The 22,965-nt window shown below is 34.7% G+C and overlaps 1 protein-coding gene across 3 annotated transcripts in view; it reads left to right on the forward strand.

Annotated features, from left to right (window-relative positions):
• Positions 1-22,965, forward strand: part of negr1 (neuronal growth regulator 1) — a 282,343-nt gene that overhangs the window by 79,686 nt on the left and 179,692 nt on the right. The window lies entirely within an intron of this gene.

The raw sequence follows: 22,965 nt of genomic DNA on the forward strand, positions 1-22,965 counted from the left end.
GTAGGCAGCATAGGGTAGGCAGAGTATGGCACATAGGCAGCATAGGGCAGGGAGGGTATGGCACAAACAGGCAGCATAGGACAGGGAGGGTTATTGAACACACAGGCAGCATAGGGCAGGGAGAGTATGGCACACACAGGCAGGGTAGGGCAGAGTATGGCACACACAGGCAGCATATGGCACACACAGGCATCATAGGGCAGTCAGAGTATGGCACACACAGGCAGCATATGGCAGACACAGGCATCATAGGGCAGGCAGAGTATGGCACACACAGGCAGCATATGGCACATACAGGCATCATAGGACAGGCAGAGTATGGCAGACACAGACATCATAGGGCAGGCAGAGTATGGCACACACAAGTAGGTGCCTGTGGGAGGTGAACCTGGCAGGGGTTTGTTCTGGGAGTTTGTTAGCAGTTGGAAATAGCCATTAAATGGTCCCTAAGGTGTGTAATTATATGCAATTATATGCTGGGGGTTGCTGTGCTATCCACAGGGGAGGAGGAGTCATATGGATTTTAGGGTATGTCTTAATATGACATAATATAATTCTTTCACATATGAATGATGGTTGATATCCCTGCAGTGAGGACCAAGCATTTGGGTTTTTGCTGCACTACCACCATTGTGATAAAATGGGTGTGGTTTAAAAGGGGGAGTGGTCAAAACTGGCTTCCATTAGCGGCCCTCCACCATGGATGCGCGAGAATTCCGGCCCTCGGCACCGCAGAAGTTGGACAGCACTGACCTAGATGGATTTCATGAGGAGTGATATTTACTTAGATTAATGCTTGGGATTTTTGGGAATGTGGCATTTCTTAGATATTTTATTAATTATGATCCATTCCTGATCCTTTTTTGACATTTATAAAGGAATATATCTTATAACAGACTGAGGGATGGAGTGCATTGTGTCTGTCTCTGACCAAAGTTACTGAATATCTGCAAAAAAAAATATCTTTTTGTTTTTTACATTAGGGAGAGTGACAATAACTTGGATTATCTGTATACTACAAACAATATAGGCAAATCCTTGATAGAGAAGGAACTGGGGCTCCTGTGAATAATAAACTTAGTGTGGCCCCACTATGGGGGCCATTCACTAAAGGTCAGATTTTTTTTCCCCGATACAGTTTTTTTTAGCACTAAACATCGCAGAAAAAAAAGTTTTTCAGAGATTTAATGTGACAAAACTGTTAGAAATTTGAATCCAACAATTCACAAGCTAAAACTTGTTGAGATCATGTAAAAGTTCATGGCAGATGTCCCTTCCCTTTCCTGGAAGATCCTTTTTTGCTTCAAAACTTTATAGGTTTTTGGATTTTTGAGGTTTTGGTGCAGCAATTCGAAAAAGTCACAATTTCATGACTTTTCTGTGATTTTTTCCTACAAGTACATTTTCAGTTCAGACTTTTTAGCAAATGTCAAACATTCGTGGAAAGGAGTTGATTTGAATTTTTAAAAATAAAAAATGAGAAAGAAAAATTTGAGTTTTAGTAAATCTGCCCCTAAATGTCAGCTGCATAAATAGTACTTTCTTTTTATATCAAAATACATTAAAAGACATTTGAACGCACACACGTAACAACTGTATCCTAGAAAATTCCAAACAATAGCCAATAGCAAGAACAAGACATTCAAGACTTTATAGGCTATGATGGCATTTTTATTGTATGAATTACATGCAAATAAAATATAAATTTAGTTTTGTTTTCCTTTATGCATGTAGTCATTAACCCATTTATTCTGTAGTCTACCATACCATCAATTGAAGAAACAACCCATGTACTATCTGCTTATCTTTTTGTGTACTATACTTACTGTGTACTATGGACAGGGTGCAACTCATAGGTTACAGTATATCACAGGTTGTATTTGCAGGGTATTTATTATTTTCAATGCTTTGTATCATTAAGTAGTATACTATTTTGCACAGAACTGATCAACAAGCAAGCACTAGGTACAAAAACTACAATTTCCTAGTGGTGGTAGCTAACTCTTATATGGTATCCCTAGTATGCCAAAAAATTGTGGAATTTTACATATGTTCATGTACTGTTCTATTGGAGACAAATTCAACAGAGCACCTTTTCTTGTTTATTAGAGAAGGAAAATAGGTTTTGCTTGCATTGTGTTCATTTTTCTTTTTTTCACCTTCTTTGTGATAGCATGAAAACCCATGACCCAGTCTGACACTGTTTTTTTGTTACTAAAATATGGAGCTTTTGAAAGTTGCCTTGTATTTCTATGTTGTAAAGTTGATTGTATGATTTAAGTGCAGTAGCCATGTCATTAGAGGGAAAACACTGAGCAAAAAAACAATTTGTTCCCATGCGACCAAAAGGAAAATATATTTGTTTTAAAGACCAAAAAAACTAAGTATACATTGACGTTATATACTTCACTAGTTTTAGTTTCCAGATTTTTTAATGTAGCCTTGCTTCTCTAAACCTTACTGTATAAATTAGATTTAGACTGCTAAAACATTTGCCTACAGGCATCTTTGTAGGTTTTCTTATTGTGTATGGGATAATTTTTACGATTTATCCTATTTACACAATGTACAATGATTTAAAGGGGGACATACACATCATTTTTTTTATCTTGTTAAGGAACATTGTGATTTTCAAAAAAAGAATTTTAAAAAGGAGGTCAGATTTTATGTTCCATATTTGTATTAACACAACTGAAAATATCCAAAATTCTGTAGTTATAATTAGATATAGTTAGATAGTTAGATAAATGTAGCAACTCTGCTTATAGCATTTTTATGTTTTGGATATACTGAATTTAGATTTACTGTTAAAAGAAGCTTAGCTATTATAGGGTAAATGTTACATTAATTGACAGAGATATAGATGGTTTTTCCTGCATTGCTCCACTGAGAAGATGAATGTGTGTCACTTCAGGAATGGTGGAAATTCTGTACAGACCTACAGAAGAGTGCTATATAAAACTGGAAGAGGATAGCGCTTGTGATGCATAGTATGAATTACTTGCATTGGCAATTTACCCAGTACACTTGCATGGTGGGGTGCAGGGATGGCCATAATAAAAACATGCCAATGTGTGTTTCAAGGCAAAAAAAAGATAGCTTTACCTTTATTTTTATCCTTCCATTTTTATGCTATTTTTATATCGTGCGCCTCCTAAAACATCAAGAAATATGGCAGTCTTTTGCCTAGAAAAAATGAATCAACAAGCACTTTTGTCACACTGGCATGTCTTTCTCTTTCTATAGCATCAAAAATATTCATCAGACGTGTTAAACACATTTAAAAGTAAAATATAAATTAGTACAGTTGCTTAATTGCTTAAAAGCTTTTTAACAATTCCTATGTAGAAACACCAAATACTCTTTGTTCCTAATTTACTTATTTACCTCATTCATTTTCTTTGGTAAATATATGTACCAAGGAACCTGTTTTTTCTATGTGTCCTAGATTTATGTAAGGTAATGCAATAAAGAAATATTTTAAAACAGGTTTAGAAATTTCTCAGCTTTTCACTGACAAGATCTGGAAAAGGTGTGTTTTTCTTCTTGCACTATGATCTTGAATGTTTGATGGATTTCTACTCATATACAAACATCACCTGGCAGAGCTCCAAAAACAGAGTAGACTTCTTAATTAGAAGAAATATCTGCCATAATCTGAACTAATGTATAATCTATAGAAATTCCAATAATTAGCTGTAATGATTTCCAGGAAAAAATAATGATTCATTTCTGGCAGGGATGGCTTCCATCACCATAAAATTAAATAGTTTAATAGATTGTATAGCATCACTCAAGGCTAAATGGATGCTTTTATGATTTAATAACAGGGCCCAGGAATTACATTTTAATATTTCAATATTTTTTGTCCAGTTGCTTTTGAATTTACTGTAAAATACTGGACACAGTCAGGCATATATGCTTGCTACAAAGCAAAGTTTTGTAATGGCCCTTAAAACGGTGTTCAAGAAGAAGGGATGGCAAAACTGCTTTTAGTACTTATTGTTGAAACATTCTTCATAATACATGTTAATAAGCTGAAATTAGAAGCCTATTGGGGAGATTTCATTTTCATTAAAAAATGTATTACAAACTGAAAGAGGCTCTGATGTGCTTGAATATTACTGCAATGTAATACCTTTTGCTGTTTCTATAGAAACAACTTTCATAATACCTAAAGTAGATGAACACAAAACTGGTTTAAGATATTAACAGCTGTGTAATCCTCTAATTACAAACACATGCATTTATTTATTTATTTATTTATTTTCTGCCGCACTCAATTAATACATCTTCAATAATCACCCCAACCTGCTATTTGGCACACACTTGCTGTAACTGACTTTCTCCTTTACCTTATGAGGAGGATACAATTACATGTTATTACTAGTTGGAGTGTTTATGTCTTCGTAGAAATAAAGTGTAAATGTGGTTTGCTGTAATCTGTTGTGAATAACGCCTCTCAACATGAAGTGTCTGCCGAACAATAACAATATTTAATTTTTTTCAGTTTGCCTTTAATTGGCACATAAAGGTCAGTATATTATACGAGAAAGTCAGTATATCATATAAAAATGAACTGTAGGTTAATGCTACTCAAGTTATAAAGGGCTTCATTTACAATGTAAGAAGTTCTCTTTTGATTAGCAAATTACATATGCTGCCATCAGTTTTTCCAGGCAGCAAATAAAACCTAAGAGACTAAGAGGCAGATTTACAGGATTTACAGTTTTGGCAGACTCATCATAAAATCTATTGATCCATATCAATCCAAATCAAATGGGCACTTGTATTCCTGCACAGATTGCTGGAAGTTTCACTTTCTCCTGCTTTGAATTTAGTGCATATTTATCAAGGTAAGGATAATACGATGTAGAACAGTGAATAGAGGGATGTCTTCCTCTAGTAGCTTTACAAAAGGTACTGTTGAGTATTATGGATATTCCAAAATGCTTAGTGCCAGGAGCTGTAAATGCTAGGCAATGAGGTAAATGAGTAATTTGTGGTTGAAATATGGTCATGTGGAATTGTGTTTTGGTTAATAAATGACCAATATAGTTCTTGGTATCATGTTATTGTTGGAGAGATAGCCCCAGTGGAGATCATATTAAGGTTTCTGCAATTAATTGTGTAGTATCTGGGATTTCAAAAGGATTTTGAACTAGTTTACTAAAAGGACTTTTAGCACAGCTGAACAGTCCCTTATTCTGATTCTTATTTTTTTAGCGCCAAAGTGGGATTACAATGTTCAGTTGACACTTCATTTTTATTGTATAAGTCTCTATGATACAAAGAGAAAATGAAAATAACCAAGATCTTGGCAACTTGACTTGTGTAAAAATTACCTTTGCTCATTTTGCCTCACATTTCACCCTTACAATATTTGCCCCAGACAGCACCTCCTTTCCTTGCCATTGATATGCAAATCATTAGTGACTAATGGATATTGTATGCAAAATCTTTGCACATATGTATAGAATAGTAAAAGGGGTACAAAGTAATATCTCAGCTTTTTTACTGGCTTTAAATAAAAAGCTATTTTGATTCTCTGTATTATAGAATGGAGTTCTTAGTCTAAAACAAGTTGTGACATTTCATCTCCAATTGCAAGTTTTACAGGTAATATACAAATCACAGAACTACATTTAAACATATAAGTACACCATAAATGTATATTTTCAAATTACTACCAAGAACATATTTTACTTGATAGCAGGGCAATCAGTATATGAAGATAAATTCCTGCAGAAACATTGCAGACAGTTTCTGTCTATTGATAGGACTATAATAATAACAACTATAATAAACTATAATTAAAAAAAATCAGCTACTATATATATCAATATATAGCTAAGAGTCTCTAATGGACTGTTGCCATACTGATACGCACAAGACCTTCTGATTTAATTACTATTCACTTAGGGGGAAATTAAACAAAAAATCAAACAAATAAAAATTCACATTTTGTAATAATCTTCATTAGACATTTAATTTAACATTTTTTCCTGTGAGAATTTTACTACTCTACAACTGCACTCTTTCTTACACTGGTAGAAGTCCAATAAATAGAGTCACTGGAGTCAATAAATACTTATACGGGCTCACAAAAGCTAACAATATATATTCAATTTGCACAACGAAAAAAAATCTTCACACAAAAGAATAATTTTTTGCTTTCCAAATATATTTTTAGTTAATGACTTGCATTACATTCCTCCATTCTTTTTTTATGTGAAGATTGCTTATACACTACTACTGTTCCTACCAGAAGCACTTGTGCATGCAGCATGCATTTATATTCAACTTGAAATACCCTGCCATAAAAAGCCATTCTATCATTTCCATGTTTGTACAGGTATGGGATCCTTCATCCAGAAAACTATTGTCCAAAAGCTCAGACCAACTTCTCGGATCCATTTTAAGCAAATAATTCTAATTTTTAAAAATTATCTCTTTTTTTCTGTAGTAATAAAACAATAATTTTCTCTTAATCCCAACTAAGTTGCATGAATCCATTTTGGTGGCAAAACAATCCTATTGGGTTTATTTAATGTTTAAATGATTTTTAGCATACGTATTATGATCCAAATTATGGAAAGATCCCTTATCCGGAAACCCCCAGGTCCCAGGCATTCTGGATAATAGATTCTATACATGTACTATGGATACACTTATTTAATATTAAAAATGTTTTATGTTTTAAAATTAGCAGTGCAGTAATAGCAAAAGATATCACTAACCAACAGGCCTATATTTTCAGTTGCACCACCCTGGACCAATTGTTATAGCAGCACAATTAGTTTAAATGTTACTTTAATTCCAAATGTCTGTTCCATTTTATCTGCATACATATTTCTAATACAGCCATCTAGAATGTTACAGACCCATAGCAGTTCTTTTTTTTTACAGACCATTTCAGTCAAGCTCGTCTAACACATTTCTGCAAATATTATTTCTCTAGTTAAGAACAGGGAGGAGATTAGAGCACCTGAATTGCTGCCCAGCTTATTTTTCTAAAACTAGGGTTTCATGCACATATGGCTAAAGCATTTGTTGGCTGCAATTTCATACTAGTAACTGGGGAGGCATGAAGGCCAACAAAACATCTGCGTAGTGCACAAGACAGAGCTTTGTGTTTTTCTTGTTGATTGCAGAATTTTTCTGCCCAATAAAGCTCTTTGTAAATGGAAGTTCTGTTTAAATGATAATGAATTTCAGTTCAGTGTGCTTATCAAGCTGTAAGGGCCTCTGAACAAAACCTTCAGTACAGCTCTGACAGAACATCATTTACAGGACAGTGTAGTTTGGCTCGCACTATAGGAATTAGGCACATGCCAAGGAAAGAAAAATGTTATGGCAAACTCTATACCAGAATTGAGTTTTATCCTACTGAACAGGACTTACTCTATGCATTCATTAAAGATCATGCAAGAAGCACAAATACTTGCCTTGAGATAATACATGGCATACAAAAAAGAATCTAAGGTTTATCATATTCTGTGTATGCGTTTGCTACAGGTTGGCTTTAGCAAGATATTTACAACTGATGACATTCAGAAATATGAATCCCATTATCCTTACAACATATCCGCTTCTATGTCAATTGCAGAAAATCTGTAAAAATGTCAACACGCAGTGGTTGTGCAAATGCTGATAGCAAATCCCCAAACATTTTAAGCTTATTTATGTGCTTTAAAAAAAATCTGAGAGACTTGCATTTGTCTTTTTTTGTAATATCTTTGGCATTATTGTACTTATATAATTGTGGCCATTTTTGCACAAATTGTTCTTGGCGTGAAAGTTTTATTTTTAGATGTGCCAGTATGATTAGTTTTTTTGGAGCAAGGTATTTTAAAAAAGGAAACTCAAAAAATTAAAGTCCTCTAAGCAGGAGTACAGTGTGTGGACAAACAAAAACAAAAACAGCATTATTTAGGAGGGAAATGAAAGCCTACAGCCAGTAAAGCAAATAATTAAGAAAAATACATTTTATGAATTTTCCCACATTATAAACACTTACTCACAGGCATATCACTACAATTAATATCTGCCAAAGCTCAACTTTTCTTTTCATTTTGCCCCTAAGGAAAAGTTACACATTCATAATTAGTGTGTTCAGTGGGCCTCATCTTGATTAAAGTCGTGGAGGGGAGTAAAACACATAAAACTCAGTTTTGTAAAGATTCAGAAATCTTTATTTTATTTTTTATTACATTTCATTTCCTAAGTGCGTATGTGCAGCTTCTTTCATTAAACAGATAGCCAAATATGTTGGTGTCGAGTGGTACATTTAACATCATTTTATCATCACAATTTTATCCATCATTACATATGTTGAAAAAAAAACAAATAAATCAAAGTAACTTATATAGATGATTATATTCAAAAGGTACCCTCCCAATGGTTCCACTTCCAAAGGTGCAGGATGACATGATTGATGCTTTGTTTGTGTGACTCAATGCTAGCAAATGCTGGAGTATGACCAGTCTGGCTCTTACACGGAGCCACTTCAAGTTTCATTGCTCTTTTGACAATGCTCATGCAAAAATTAAGCATCATAGACAGATTATTTCAAATCACAACAAATGTTTTCGCAGGTCAATTTAAACAAATCTCTACCAACTGTGTTCCCAACATGTTGCATTTAAAGTCTTTGTTCTCTGACCAAATACATGTCTACCCTCACTACACCTTCTAACCAGGATTGTAAAAAAAAAAATGTAATATGTCTGACATGTTGCAGTCTGATAAATATATGTTGATAAATAGAAACTGTAATGTAATGGGCCCAATATTTAATTAATTATTTGTTGGTGGGCAAGATTACAATAAAATAGAACCTTTGGGCAGATTGGGTGCCATAACACTCGAATAATCATCTCTGAGCTACAAGTGGACTAGAGCTGGTGTTAAATTTCAAATGTGCTGTTGACAAACAATCATAATATTGTTCCACATGGGTTTGTAAATCAACCTACATTCTATATACACCAAACACTACAGAATGTCCTTAATATCGCATAGCTATCCCACAGTATAATCTTTTGAAGCGTTTTATGACTAGGGAAGAGCAGCATGAATCCACTCTGACATTACCACTGGTCTGGATAGAAAAGTCTATGTGATATCAGATATTGATAATTTGTAATCACCTCTTACTTTCCTTCTCAATCCAGTACTCCTCATACAAATACTATAGGTCAAGCTTGCTTGTTTTTGGGTATGTTGTCCATGTAATACTGTTGGGAGCTACCAGGTCTGCTAGTTTTTGCCCTTAAGGCTGGCTAACTATTATTTTTTATCTTTACCTGATTTCTGAATGCTCTTGTTCTGTTTTTCATGACACAGGGCTTATCATTCTGGTTCAGTGCTTGACTATATGGATGATAATATTATCTATAAACTTGACCTTATTATAGGTACCAGTATGGAGAGTACATCATATGATTTGGAATACAAATAAGCAAATTAATAATTTCAGAATTACTTACAGTATGCCCACATGTTAAAATGGCATATGTATTATGCATGTTGGTGTGGAAAAAAATCCTAAAAATGTTTGTGGTGCCTGAGTGCCATATTTTATTCATAATGACAATAAAAGGCTCATAATGGTTCGATATGGGCTTTTATTTTTGCGGCAATGGGAGAAACTTAATAAAAATTCTCTTATTATGTAATAAATGGTCTTATGTTTACTACTTGTCTAGTAACCTACAGCAACTATTCAGAAGGTTGCATTTACTTAAAGGAGAAAGAACTAAACCCAAAAAATAAATATAACTAGCACCAGCCGAAAGTTGCAGCATCTCAATAGTTGCCATGACCAAGGATTTCAAACTTGTCACAGGAGCTTTCTATCTTGGAAAGTGTCTGCAACACTCACATGCTCAGTGTGCTATGGGCAGCTGTTGAGAGGCTGAGCTTAGGGGTTGGGTCTTCTGAAATTATTAAGCAGAAAATTGGCCTGTCATATAAGCTGATGCTATAGGGCTGATTATTCAATTATGATGCTAATTGCACTGGTTTCCGAGCTGACATGTAGTAATTATCTGTATTAATTACCAATCATCCTTATATTGTGACATTTATATTCTGTATATACAGTATATTGTTAGTCAGTCCCTAACCTCAGTAACTGATAGCAGCACAGAGCATGTGCAGTTAATCAGAATTAAGTAGATAGGGTTTTTGTGTGTTGACTTTTTCTGTGCAAAATGTATTGGAGTCTCTGGGTGGTTTTTTTTGCTGTGATTTTTTTTCATGCAAATACAAAATATATATATGGAATTTTTCAAGCTGCTTTTTGCAAAGATATTTGCTTATGGTGAAATATGGAATTTCAATGCAAATTCATACCTGCCCTCAAACTGCACTCATCACTATTTGTAAACCATAAGTTTCAGAACCTGCCTGCCTTTATGTTGGCAGTAAAGGTTTGCAGCTTGTTAAACTGCTTTGACAAAGCACTATAGCAATCAGACGCTATATAAAGAGTAAGTCTTATATGCAAAAAGTTTTTCCCAGAAGGCATTTTTATATTCCAAATCTACAAGTGAATCCAATGTAATTATTTATATAACTTAGGTCTCTTGGGTGTTCAACCAATGCATTTATGCATCATTAGCCTCTGGTTTCTAAAAAGGGGAAAAAAATTAAAACATTTCCAGTGAGTAAAGGCAGTCTAAAAACAGAAAATATCTTTTAAGATTTAATGCAGGGCTTCAGAAATGTTTGGTTTATTTAACAATTAATGATATATAAAGATTTATCATATTAATCTTAACAAGCCATTGTAAGAATATATTCTTCCCCAAAATGGAAAATCGTATGTCAACGCTGAAGCTTTTAGACAAATCGAGCTTGTATTTGTGTCCTTGGGATATATTTTTACTACATCCTGATACATCATCAATGCTTAGAGTGTGTTTAGGTTTTGACATATAAAAGGTTGTATCACCCAAGGCTTTCAGTGACTGTTGATGACCTAACTCCAGAAGATGACAAATCGTTGGAGGCTGTTATCTCATACAAGTCAGTTTAGGGATGAGTTACACACAGAATGAATGAAACAAAGTCCTCTGGTTAGGCATAAGAAATTGCTGAACATTGAACATTGTGTAAGAAAAAACATGTTACATGGTCAAATAACTGATACAAATACTTAACATGTAATATAAATGTTATTGATTCCTTTAGTGTTTAAATCAATAAGTATTAACTCTAAGAATAATTAAGTCACTTTTTGTTTAAAGAATATTAATTATCTTAGTGGTAAAGCTCACATTTCAAATAGTTGTTTACATTATAAGTAATGGTGCTATATATGTCTTTACATTGTCTGTATGAACACTGTATTAAATCAGCTTGTATGTGGCTCCATTGGTAATTGAAGTAAGGAATATGCTTGAACCACTTCATATTAAAAACATATACCTGTTTCTTATGTATGAATGCAAGAGAAGGGCCCAATTTGGAGACCAGCGATCAAAAATGGGCTTTAAAAACTGGGTTATTATGTAGTTCTCCTGGAAGTAAAACAAGATTCATTATATCCTCAACTCCCCAGTAATTAAATGTGAATTTTATTTTGTCCTTTTATTTGAAAATAAATAAATAAATAAAATAAAAGAAAGGCAGGTGCATTTTCAGTTGTCTTTTTATTTTGTAGCAAATTATATCTTACAATTTATAATTTAAGAAGTTTTTGAGACATGGTGGAGATAACCAGTACTTTATGGAAGCCTTCTTTTCACTTTGTGCTCCCCATGGTGTTAATTACTGTGAAAACACAGCACTCAGCCTCAGAAAAACCTTCTTTAATTGTCAGATTATGAGAGTCCAAACTGGCTATCCCACAGGCAACAATATTACTTTGGTATACCATATTCCCTCTAGTAGCTTATCAGTACTTCTTTTTCTGATATGTACAGTAAATCATTTTTTTCTGGTGTTTTAAGGTAATAAAATGTTTCTACTTGAACCACAAGCAGCTTTGAAAGCCCAGTTTTACCACAGAAGCATGTATCTCTTTCTCCACTTAAAATCAAACCAGCAAGTTATTAGTTCAATTTTAATTTTTTTGTACTCATTTTCACCTGCGGACATACAAATATTTTTTATAAGATATTGCATTAGCTTCCTTTCATCTGTTCAAGTAGTGAACTAAATAATATTCATGTGTAATAAAAATACTTATATCAATATACTGTTTAGTTTTAAATGATCAGTTTATAACAAAACAGACAAACTTTATACAAACATTTTAGTTAAGGCTCAGAATAATTACTATATAACTTGTCAACTGTCTAGACTAATAAAAAAATGCATTTTTGATAATTGATCACATGTTTGTACCTTAAAGGGTATATAAAGTGCTGTTTTTCAAATGATACATTTTATTCAACATTGCTTTTATGCTTAATTATTTGGAGATTTGTCATGTAGGTCTAGGTGAATCACAATGTATACACTACATTTTTCATATTAAATATTAAGGATGGATTTCAGTACCCTAATTAACGATAAACTGTAGGGGTTTGAGTTAAATGTGTCATGAAATTGTATAATTTACCTATTTTACCATTTATTTGTTAAATATGTTGAATTAGTAAAATTGCATTTTAATTTTATATTAATTATATCATTCAGTTTACAGATGTCTTTTTCAAATAGAGTTCTCTCTGCAGCTAGGGCTGCCACAGTTATTTCAGGGCCACATGCTCATAAGTTAGCAGGGTCTCTTTCCCAGGGGGGGGCTCATTTATTAGCCTACTGGTTACCTGGGCCCCCTCAGTGGTGGCCCCTACCAACCAGAGAAGTGGGGCCCCAGTAAATAAAATGTGCCTTGCATGCACAGCCATGCCCCTGATCTGCCTGGAACCTGGCCATTCTCCAGTTATGCAAAACTCCATCTTTGTCCTACCCTGGCTACTCCCCAGTTGTTGCAAACCCACTTATGATCCCTCCAAATCTCACCCACTTACCAAAACCCCATATTGGGGGTCCCAAGATCGGTTGTAGTAAGTAGGTGAGATTTGGAAGGATCCTTTCCCACAGAACCCCTGACTACAGTACCCCCTATACCTCCTTGATGGTGGCCCTTACTGATGCCATAGGCCTTTAGCTAAGAGATGAAAATATCTACAAAAATTGTTGTACTATGTCTGTTACACCTTGCACCCTGCCTTGTGGGTTAGGTCCCAAAAGGAGGAACAAGAGATGCATATCCATATTTATATAGTCTATAATATATCACATTTATATATCATATGATTTTAAGAGGGTCATCTACATTATCTGAAACAGTCCTTTCCAGATAAAAGTAAATAATATAAGATGAACTTGGAGAAACTACATAATGCAATATTATAGTCTGCTTTTACATTTTATAATAAGGTCTTGACAGCTGAAAATTACAAGCTTTCTGGAACTTTCTGTGATTTAGTGAATAAAGTCTAAGGGGCACATTTACAAAGGCACGAACGCTCCGAGCGTATTTTTGCAGATTTTTTCGGGCGTCCGCACGACTTTTTCGTACGGCGCACGACTTTTTCATACGGCGCACGACTTTTTCGGACGTTTGCACGAAAAAAACGGAAAGGTTTTACCGCTGTTTACAATTGTTCGGTACGAAAATTTTGTGACTTTCAGATCGCCAATACGATATTATCGTGACTAATACGATTTTTTTCGTAAGCATTTTCGTGATATTTGCGATCTTCCAAAATTTTCGTTTCCAATACGATTTTTTCCCATTCGTGATTCGGATTCGTGGATTAGTAAATGTGCCCCTAAGAATAATGATATTTAATGATTCACCTTTGCTGTATGATTTAATTGCTCCTTTTAAAGTGGTAGAGTAACTCCTATGAGAAACTGGCAGATTATTGGTAGCTTGAATTTTTGTATCAGCAAAAAAAGCCTATTGCCACAAGCTTTTTTTTAATGGGATTTTGGTATTTCTCTAAAGACAGTCTGACCTATGCTAGTTTTCCTCATTAACAAAACACAAATGTTATAGTTAAAGTTGATAGGTCTTTTGTCTTCTGTCTCTTACCTAAAAATTTACTCTTGTGCGCTTATTTATCAATTTTCAAGGTTGTGAGTTAGTGAATTAAGTTAGTGAATAATCTTGTATATTGAATGCTTGCTTATTTGTTAATAAGGAAAACCTGTCCAAATAAAAAATATTCAATACCTTGAATTCAATACCTTAATCTCTGGGTACTATTTTGTGGTTATGCCTAAATTACCTTTAATAATAAATAGGTAGTTAGTGAGAGAATCATTTTATAATGAGAATGCAATTGCTGACAATTTCGTAAGCAGTTTATGTAACCAATTAAAAAGTAAGATACCGTATATACCATAATATTGAATGTGTTTAATAAAATAGGCTAAAATAATCTGTAGTGGAAAAATTAATTTCAGCATGTAAAATTCTTAATTCAAGCTCCAGTGCAGAAGAGAGAGCAATTCCAAAACCACTACTGCTGACTCTCTAACATCCTAAAGGGCTAAATGTTGTTTACCTGATGAAGTTACACATGCATATTTGATAAATGTGTAAATACCTTAAAACCCTGTAATTGCAGTTAGAAAGTGCTGGAGGCAGATTTATCAAAATTCTAATTTTTGCAGTTTTTGTTGATTTTTTTAACTGCAAAAAAAACCTCACAAATGCAAACAGCACAAATGTTGGCTTAACTCACCAATTTTTGATGCCATTGTTTTGTATGTTTTTTTTGTGGTTTTTACACTTGATAAATAACAATAAATGTGTGTTTTAATTCTTTGAATACACAATTTTAGCACTAAAAATACCATCTGATGAAATGAAAAATAAGCATTATAAATGTGGCCCTTAATAAATGGTGGAAAATCTATTATTGTCAGGATCAGCAAGGATTCGAACACCACTTGGGTTGTTCCTGGCATTTGCCTCTGTAGCCACTGGAGGCATTTTGGGCTGTCTGATCCTCCTCTTGTCTGTCTGCTACTTTCTGTCTGCTCCCTTTCCTCCGCCCACCTCATTAACCTCATGTGTTTCCCATCTCCTAATCTTCACCCTTTATAAGCCTTTCCCTGACCATTGCCCCTTGCTTGGTCATTAATTGTTTCTTGTGACCCTGCCTCCGTGTTCCCTGTTCCTGTGTCTATTCTTGTTCTCACTGGTTCCAAGCTCCAGTTCCGTGTCCTGATCCTGCTTTCTGCCTTGTTCCTGTGCCCTTCCTAGTTCTGCCTTGATTTCCTGGTTTTGACCTTGGCCTGTCCTTGACTTCGCTTGACTGCCGCTTGCCCTGACCTTTAGCCTGTTTTGGATTCTGCCTTTGCCTGCCGTGTTATATATGCAGTGTGTATTTCCATTGTGTGCACTGTTACGTTACTAGTATTAAAGTTCTACATTATCATCATGGCCTCTGACACCAGTTCTGTGACTTATGGTTACACTCCGGGTTACCCAGTCTTCAGGCTCCCACCTTCCTGGTACTCCATGGTGTCTCCTCAGGGAGATCGTGACAATTATTTTATAAATTTGGCCATAAGTGTGAGCACATTTTTTTGCCTGATACAGATTTGATGTGAAATTAGTGCTTTCACGAGTAGTGACATTTTCATCAATCTTTGCTACAATTTTGCTGTGTTTTGATTTGCTGGAAAAAAAATCAGGGTTTGTTGCATGGGAGAATTAACAATTTGGCACAAGAAAAAAGAATTTGAGAAAATGTGTGCATTAACCCCAAGGTGTTTTGCAGGAGAAAAATGCTGCAAAATGCCCATTCACTCCAATGCATTTGGCAACATTTATTTGCATTCATTTTGTCAGTCAGTTAACTTTAAACTGGTAATACATTAAAGTTGTGTTATGTAAGTGGCTGTTTTACTGCATCTCATCTCCCTAGACAGACCTCAATAGGCTTCATTCATGAAACAAAAGTATTAGTTGCCAGCTTGTAATGGCACTGATTTATGAATTGGAACATGAGCTTAGCCTCATTATGCAATTGAATGCTAATGCATAATCAATGTCTTCTTTTAGTACAATAATGATTCACTTTATCGTGTTTAGGGATTACACATACATACAGGTGTACAGAAAATCAAACAGATGTAGAATATGGACACATTGGTGTTCTGTATAGGCAACGATAAACTAAATTTGCTTGGCACAGTCAGTGGAAAACAGACTACTTAATAGCTATACAAATTGTGCATGGCCTACACATACTGTATAGGAAATATTTGGAGAGATAAAACACTGTTATATATAGTTAGTTGCCACTTAGAAAGAAATGTCATGCTTTCATGTGAAAACATGTGTCAATATGAAAAATGAATACATTTAAAACACAAAAAAAAAAAGACGTTTGATATGTTTATCAGTGATATGTTAAGGGGTTAAGTCAATGGACTCAGTTAGCCCTTTATTTCATTTTCCTGAAGAAAGCACTAAATAGTCAATACGAGTTTGAAGTTAGTATGTGTGCTGTTAATTGTGTAATGTAATATTTTATTTAACATTGAAAAGGATGTATACATTGTTTATACTTTTACACTTGTTTCCTGGAGTTGCTGCAGTAATAGATAATGAGCACTTCTGCTTCAGCTCTATCCTGCCTGTGTTTTAGGCAAAGAAGGAGTTTATGTGGAAGTGGTTAACTGGTATCTCATTATGGGGCAGATTTATCAAAATGTGAGATTAAAGCTCAGCACAGAAAATTGTACCCACTTTCTATTCATCCCAATGGGATTTTAAGAAGCCTTATATCAATGGGTGATAAATATGCCCCTAAAGGGCTGATTCACTAAGGTGCGTTAAAATGAGCGCTATGTATAGCATGCGGTAAAAATTTTATCGCGTCTAATTTTTTGCATCTTAAAACATGATTCACTAAAAGGATACTTGCGTTAATTTAGAAGCGATGCTGCTTGCGTTATTTAAGTCGGGAAGACTATTTTCATGCGGTATTTGATGCACGCTAATTAACGCAGCGCGCACAAATTGTCACCGCATGCAAAAAAAGCACACCATATTAGCCATACACGCCATTACTTTCGGAAAACTACTGTTCTGAAAATGACCATTTCCCTGCAAACTGGAGGCTACATCACTCTAGGGCCAACACATACTTGCATAAAGCACACTGCAAAGTCCATATTGTGTTGCCAAAAGCTCATGAACTGAACTTTTCTATAATTACCCCCTGCCCCAAGTAGGTGTTAATTTTCGCACAGACTAATGCGATATTTAGCACATCTAAGTGTTTGTGAATCACGCGTTAGTATTATTCCTGCGCGCTAATTAACGAAATGCATTAAAATGAACGCATATGGTTGCCCGCTATTTAACGCACACGATATGCGACTTAACGCATGCGATAATACTTTAGCGAATTGCGCATTTTTTTGCATAAATTTTAACGCAAAAACCCATGCGATAACTAGAGATGTAGCGAACTGTTCACCGGCGAACTAATTCGCGCGAACATCGGGTGTTCGCGAACGTGCAAGTTTGCGAACTTTTCGCGTATGTTCGCAATTTGGGTTCGTGTGGCGTTTTTCCGCTGCGTTTTTTCTCGGCCTAAAAACGCCGTGCAAGCCATACATGGTGTTTTTCAGCAAATCCACTTTCCATGGTGGTAATAGCGCAAAATAGCAAAAAACGCAGTGTATTTCCGCTAGGTCTGCCAGCTGCCTTTGCAATTTTACGCAACGCTGTGTCAACAAAGTATTTTTCAGAGAAATTTTTGCCCTTGATCCCCCTCCTGCATGCCACTGTCCAGGTCGTGGCACCCTTTAAACAACTTTAAAATTAGTTTTCTGTCCAGAAATGACTTTTCTAGGTTTTAAAGTTCGCCTTCCCATTGCAGTCTATGGGGTTTGCAAAGTTCGCGAATATTCACGCTTTTTGGCGTAAGTTCGCGAACGTGTTCGGGAACTCTTTTTTTTTAGGTTCGCTACATCCCTAGCGATAACGCTTATCGCACTTTAGTGAATCAACCCTAATATCTTGACATACACTGGCAGCTGCATCCATCTGACAAGGTAACCAAATGACCATATCTTTACCCTGTTGGGCCACCCAGCTTGTGTTTGATACTCTGCTGTACACTTTTTTTTGGCTTCCAGGCCAATTAATCTATACTATGGGGTTTTTTGAAGACCCATCAGGAGATCTGATCCAGAAATAGATACACTCTTGCTTCACAGGTATTACATCTCGTAAACTATACATGTAAGGAAATCCCTGTACAAAACCAATTAACAATTGTTTTTATGCAAAAAGCATAGACTGAAATAAAAGCAAATAATGTTTTTTCACCATTTCACATTTAAAAATTCCATACGAATGATTAGAGAGTGGGTAAATTTTTTCGTAGTGGGCTCTAATTTCAAATTTTGATAAATCTGCCCCAAATTGTCTGCACATTTTGTTTAGTGCACTGCATACCAATGGATTTATGTGCTCCAAGAGGCAAATGTATACAATTATTGTTCCAAACAACTAAAATTAAAGCTTATTTGGATAAGCAAATCAATAGCTAGATCTGAATACCTGAAATACCTTTCCACCCTAAAAGTATATATTAAAATTGTATTCTTTGGCAATGGTGTGCAGCTGTCACTCTGAATTATGACTGTTACCATTCTCAGACAAAGAGAAATAGTGCCATCCTGCCAATCAGTTTTATGACTTTTACCTTGCTACAGACAAAAACACCCTAACAAAAAGAAAAATCAATTGTGTCTAGAAATAAAAGATGACACCCCGTCTCTTTGTGAATGTAACAGGGGGCAGGGCACACAATTTTCTTTACATCTTCTAGTCCTCTGAAAATATGCTGAGATCTACTGAACCCTACGGTTGAAATCGTTTTGAAAAAATAATGCTGATATAAGGTTATGGTCCCTTTGTTGATTTTAAACATTTTACAATATTTTTAAAGACCAAGCAGTATAACCCCATTGTTAGAGTGCTGGATATTTCACTTTTTTGTTACTTTATAGTGGGACATGCATTTTTTCACTCAATACGAGTTGGAAAGACTTTCAATTAAGAATGACCTTTAAAGCTTCTGCTCTTTGATATGGGAGATGTTGAAGCTGATGTTAAATTAGTTTTTGCAATACACTTTGTTCCTTTTCCTGGATTATTAGTTTCATACAGTTGTCAGTAACAAAGTCTGGTAAATTTAATGTGAAGTATGTTAATAATTGCAAAAATGGCAATGTTAAGAACAGGAAAAGTGCAGTTTTATTCAACATAATATTAGTTCTTCTTTTACATTTACCTCTATGTTTTATTTTAATTATGTCTATACAATGTAATTTACAGATAATATATATTATGTACAGGTCATAAAGATGATACATATTTTAAAGATATTATTATTCCTGTATTTAATTTGAACATGGTCCTTTTTAAATAAATTTACTTTTGCATGGAGTGAAATGCCTACTATTGTAGGTATATTTAATATATCTACATATTTAATAGTTTACATATGTGTTCATGTATAAATGTATTAACTGCTAGAGCTCTTTAGAACTCTTTTCTACCAAATCAACTCATTATACTCTGGTGCTGGCTGTCCCCGATACATTGGTCCAGGCCAGGTACAATCAGTTGGCTGGGTCGATCTGTTAAGGTTTGGTATATTCCAGGTTCCTTAAAAGGTCCCTCAGTGCCTCAAAAGATTTTTTGCCACATTCTTATTTAAACTAATAAACAAGGACTATGGCTTATAACTGAATGTTTTGAAAGATTCACAAATTTTTCAGAGAATCAGAGTGGGACAGATTCGCTTATCACTATACAGGACAAGTAAACCCTTAGATAAACAATTGGCCATGTGTTAGGATGCACTTTAAATAGGCCATTAATCATTACTCCAGTAGCACTACAGCAGGTATATATTTTTCCAAGCCTTGGCTGATGTTACATTCATCCATAGAAGTACTTCCAGAGTTAGGCCAATACTATATTGCATGTGTACAAAACATAAAGAACTCCTGAATCTAAGAATGCATGCACTGATTGAGTGAGAAGGCATGTACACCAAACTATAGAGTTTTTTTAGGATTCCTGCAGTAAAAGTATGGGGGTTTGGTGAATAACAAAAATACATTTTGTAAGGGGCACTGGGGTACTATTGTTTGACCAGGTTTTAAATTTGGGAAATTCCTTGTCCTTTAAAGGGCTCTATTGTTTCTGTGAGTACTGTGATTCTGTTGGATGGCAGAACAGGTACATGGGCAGAAGGCAGTTACTTTGCAGATGCAGCCAGTACCGGCACTAACAGTTTTTAAGATTGCATTTTGCCACAGTTTGGATGATCTTTTGTTTGATCTCTTTTTATTTTTTGCTGATCAAATTTTCACTAAAGAAAATGATAAAACATTAAAATGTTGCTGCCAAAAACCCGCAGAGATGAAGGTTTTAGCAACTGGGAAGAAAATATACAAGCAGCAAAAATACAAAAACCCGCAATAATGAAAAAAATTGCAATCTTTGACATGAATGCATGAATTAGCCTCTAGGTGTTTTGTATATTTATGCCACAGATTTGACCTTTATTTTATGAGGTCAACATAATATGCAACAAGGTCACAAATACATAGAACCATTCATGTTACAGTCAATCTGCTATAGTTCCAGTGATATGCAGCACAACAAATTAACATTCACCCCCAAATCTTAAACTTTTCTTTGATATTCATATTGACCCCACTTAGCTCATACCAGCATAACAGATTTGTAGAAATATTGATGCCACTGTATCAACTGAGGCTACGATCCTTAGGAAAGGCATCCCTACAGCTTAGGAACCTATAATACATTTTATTAATAGTAAACAGCATTCCACAGGGTTAATAGACTGAGTTCTTTTTTTCCCCTTATTTTTTAATAGAGGTTGCATACAAAAAGATATATTTTCTCTGAAGGCCGTGGTAATTTATAATTAATGACCATGTCAATAGCACATATGGACAACTTTACCTGAATTTAGTCAGGCAACTTAGGTGGTCTTACAAAGAGACATAGATAAATCATAAATTGAAAATACATTATTCTTTTCAGCAGCATCTTTTATATCTAACAGACAGCTGTTTAGCACTTTTAGGGGTCAAGTACAGTAAATAGAATTTAAGTTTTAAAGTAAAACAGAGTCAAGGTTATGGTTCAGGTTGTCCCAGCTAATGGAAGTTGTTTAAAAGTGAATTGAACAGAAAATAGAATACCTCAAGGTTCAATTTTTAATTTTTTCAACTTTGTCCTTTTTTTTATTTTTGGATTATGATTAACGGTTCATACTTGAAACACGTCAGGCTCTTACACCTTAGCAGTTACCCATGGTTTTAATTAAGAAATAAAAAACTTTTTAAACTTTCAAGATAGAGCACAACCTTTTTCCTTTTTTGTCTGTCGGTATATTTGGACATTATAAACAACAGTGGGACAGAAAAGATGAAAAAAACTTTATTTATTAGACATATTAGAGTGTTGGAAAGGTGGTAGACAAGTATATCACAGGTAAAAATAATGATATGCAGTAATCAGGTAGGGTTTTGTATAGCTTTGTGAGCTTTGTTTGTTGTGAACCTGTCCTGTACAAGAAAAGTGCCTACATTTATTCCATTATTTTGAATCATATTTTTTGTTAAGCATAGACTTCATATGTAAAGGCTCTTTTGAATCTTCTGTGCTCTTATGGGAGATGAAAAAGCTTTCAATATAATCAACATATTTATCTATTTTTTATTATTTCCTTATCCAGAATCAATATAGGCACCCCCTAATTTGCAGTTGACATCATTTGCAGTCATCATTTGAGTCGGGCAAGTACATATGTAATAGGCAGTGTGGTGGCTCAGTGGGTAGCACTGTTGCCTTGTAGCATTGGGGTCCCAAGTTTGATTCTGGCTAGGGCACTATCTGCTGGGAGTTTGTGTGTTTTCCCAGTGTCTGCATGGTTTCCTTTAGATACTCTGGTTTTGTCTCACACTCCAAAAACAAACAGGCACTTTAACTGACTTCTTATAAGATTGGCCCTACTTTGTGTGAATGTAATAATTATTTTTAGATTGTAAGCTCCACTAGGGCATGAACCAATGTAAATAATGTATAAACCACTATGGATATTTGTCAGCACTATAAAAATTACTGATTATAAATACATACTGTATATATAGTCCACTATTGATTTTTTTGCAATAAACTCGGTGTTGCTCGGTGATGCTGATGTGATATATATATATATATATATATATATACACACACTTATACATGGAAGAAACTTTATCTAAGCTGTATTTAAGCCTTTTACTGCTTTTGAGAAGCAGAAAGGGAAACTATTGCCCCTGACCACCGTAAAGAGTTAAGAGTCATTTCTGTAAAAAAACAGTCCCCCCATTTTTTGTTTATAAGGATATTTGTTATCATGTTGCCTCATAACCTCCTCTTTTTCAGATAAAACAATATTAACTTTGTTAGTAATCCACTTATTCCATTCCTATTAGTTTAGATGTACACCTCTGCACTTTTTCCAATGCAAGTTTAATTTGGGATTGCTTTACTCTCTTCAGCTATGCCATTTTAATTTCTAATATTTACTTGTATTAAATATTGATTGTCCTAATAAAAGTTTCATATGAACCAGTTCATTTCAGTGTCTTACTTACATTTTTTTTTTCTTCCTTTGGATAATATAGGATAATATACAGATATGTATGCATAGATAGGGGACTATGGGACTGGTGCGCACGTTTTTTAGTTCCTAAGCATATATATACATGTAATTTTAACCAACCAGAACTTTACTACACAACAAGACCCCAAGACAATTTTCTCAGTATATGAAATTATTTATTTATTAATCAAACAAACGCAGAGTCTTGTGGAAGCTATCAGCAACACAGAACAGCAACTGAAATATGTCACTAACAGCTTCAAATGAGACC

Source organism: Xenopus tropicalis, chromosome 4, assembly GCF_000004195.4.
Source record: "Xenopus tropicalis strain Nigerian chromosome 4, UCB_Xtro_10.0, whole genome shotgun sequence".
Classification (NCBI taxonomy): Eukaryota; Metazoa; Chordata; class Amphibia; order Anura; family Pipidae; genus Xenopus; species Xenopus tropicalis.